Genomic DNA, 3,043 nt, shown 5'->3' with positions numbered 1-3,043 from the left:
GTTTTCCTTTCTCTGTGTTCTGAATTTCAAGGGCTCTTACCTAAATAGCTACAGCTGCTTGTGTGCTGTTCCCCTTGAGAGTGGTGAGGAAGCATGGTCTAAACCCCAGAAGTCCAGGCTCTGCCAATAGCCAGCTGTGTGGTGTTGGGAAAGTCCCTCGATCTCCCCGGACACTTAGCCCTTGGGAGTGTGCGTGATTCCTTCATCCATTTACTTCCCACTCTGCAGGTGCAGGGTTATAGGCTGTTGTCAGGAGTTAAAAAATGTAAGCATGGTGTGGTCCCTTCCCAGTATCTTTCTCCAGTTATTGCCTCAGATTCTATAATGTTTACCCCCTGATTAGCAACTGAATATCACACAAAGAATCAGAGTTAAGGCTGTTTGGGGAACAAGGAAAACAGAGGCTTGCATGGCTTTGTCTGCTTGGTGACAGATGCTTCTTTTGAGTTTGCTTAACTGAGAAGGTACAGTGAGTCACAAATGTTATCCTGAAACACTAAATGACAATGTCTGCCCAGCCAATGCCATGTCCTATAACATAAAGACACAAGCGTCCACACAGGGTTTGAATGACACACCCTATCCTCCACTTTTTCCTGGGTGCCACTTAAACGTCACCTGTCCCTTACACTGGGTACTGCCAGGGTTCTGTTCTCTTCCCTGTCTTTTCCCTGTCATGAATTTGCTTTCTGGGTAATCACTTCCATTCCCTAAAGACCCTCAGTTCCTCTGTCTATATTCTCTGGTCTGCAGCACCCCTCCAAGCTGTAAGTGAGACGTCTACTGGACATCTCCCCTCTGGTCTCTGTTGAGCATCCATGCTTTCCATGACTCGGAGTAGCATCTCCTCCTCCCCCAGGCCTCCTGGCCCCTCTCATCTGGGTTAGTAGCTCCTCCCAGGCTCTCCACAGCATCATGCAGTGCCCTTTATCACGGCATTGGTGACATCATTTAAGGTGCTTCTCCAAAGCTCTTGACACAGTGCCTGGCTCTCAACGTGGAGGATAAATAAACATATTTTATAAATGAAAGAAGGGAAGCAACTCTTTCTCAAAGTTTTTCTGGGGTGAGGGGGGAATCTCAGGGTTTTAATGTATCCCCTGTATTTATGAGACTTGCAGAAGGGACAAATCCCTAAGGACTTCCACGCCTTCCAATAGATCCTCATAACTAGCTAATGTCTTAGATTTTCTTGTTCTACCCTTCAGCATCTCCTCCGTTTTGCTGTGAGGAGTGCCTGGCTGCCATTGAGGAGCTGGTGACTGACAGATACCTGGGCATCGTTGCCACGTTAAAGAATAAGATAGACAATCGAGTGTGTCCAGGTACTGGGAGTCAAAGCTAATGACTTCCTTAAGTATTTCCATCTGTGCCTTCCGCAGAAGTGGCGTGCAAAAATAGTGTTGTGGAGCACAGCTGGGAATCTTGCCCTTGTGGTGGGTGCAAGGGGGTGACAGGGAGTGGAGGGGGTTACTAGGAGGGTATTACAGGATGTTCCTGGAGAAGTAATTGTGGAGACAGTCAGAAAGGAAACTGGTAGTTCACCCCACCCCGATGTCTTAGCACTTTGGCTGCCAAGAAATGAGTGAAATATTTTCAAACTTGACAGAAATGGCAACCCCGAGAGACAAAAAGTATGTTTTCAGCATTGGATGGAAGATTAAAATAGCAGCATCAAGAGACAAAACCCTGTCCTATATAAGAGCTTAAACACTTGCCTCGTATAAAATATTGTGAGTTAATATCTTTGTCCCAGGGGTTTAATTTTTCTCCTTGAATCTTTAGAGTTATTTTCAAAATTTCAAAGGCTGTTTCAAGAATCATGGTTTTGTCTAAGTGACTGAGTATAGTCAGCTCTCTATGTGGAAAGGCAGGGGAAATGAGAGTGGGTTTATACTAAAGGATGAGAAAGTTATTGCCTTCAAATGCCCATCTGTGACAGGAATTAAGTTGAGTTACAAAAAAAAAAGCTTGAGAGCTGTAATGCCTTTTAAAAAAACTCTAATAATTTTTTGGAAAGTTGAAGCAAAATGAGTTTAATTATTGAGTCACTCATGTAATTAAAAAAATAATCTGTTATAAACTGCATTTATGTATTTTTCCAATGCAGAAAGTATAGGAATTATGAAACTCAAATGATTAGAATCATGGGTTAAATTTAGAAAGTAAATCTGAATAGAAGTGATTCCTTCCCTGGGATAATAATATTTGACTTTAAATTTGATTATTAGACTATTAAAGGAATCCATAAAATAAAATAAAATAAAATAAAATAAAAAACCATGTACATATATATATATACTTTTTGGTGGTTGGCCGGTAAGGGGGTCTGAACCCTCAACCTTGGTGTTATAAAATATTTTATAAGATAAAAGTTAGGGTAGTTATATTTTTCATCCCGCAAGTGTTTTTTAATTGATAAAAAATTAAGTCATACTGTGTTCCATGATAAGCATTAAAAAATGCTTATTTTAAGAAAGATGTTTAGAAAAATGTGCTTGTCCACACCTTTTCAGGAGCACAGCTATCAGAATAGCAACCGATTTTCAAATTGATGTTTAGAATACACTAGGGTGGGTGTTAGGTGTGGAGCTCGATGACGTTCTTATTGGAGATAATTCCATTTAAGATTCTACAGCACAAGAGTCAGGTAAATATGTGTCCTCGGCTGGAACTTGCTTTGGCCTCCTTTCCTTACCCATCGGAAGAACATCCAGGCTGAGACTTCCAGGCCCTAGAGAGGCAGTGCCGCCTGTGGGGTTTCTGAGTTCCTGGGTTCAAATCTTCCCTCACCCACTTTTTAGCTATGAGATCTTGGGTGAGTTACTTTTCTATACCCCAGTTTCTTCATCAGTAATTTGGGGATAATAGTCTCATTTTTATAGGTTTGTTGCAGGATTAAACCAATTTGCAGACTGTAAAGTTTTAGAACAATTTATGACTGGTCCATAGTACATCCTCAGTAGATGTGAACAATTATTATTTTTTAAAGATGACCGGTAACGGGATCTTAACCCTTGACTTGGTGTTGTCAGCACCACAC

This window comes from Galeopterus variegatus, unplaced genomic scaffold (assembly GCF_000696425.1).
Source record: "Galeopterus variegatus unplaced genomic scaffold, G_variegatus-3.0.2 Scaffold4798, whole genome shotgun sequence".
Classification (NCBI taxonomy): Eukaryota; Metazoa; Chordata; class Mammalia; order Dermoptera; family Cynocephalidae; genus Galeopterus; species Galeopterus variegatus.
The sequence above is the reverse complement of the archived record's forward strand: the minus strand, read 5'-3'. Positions refer to the sequence as shown.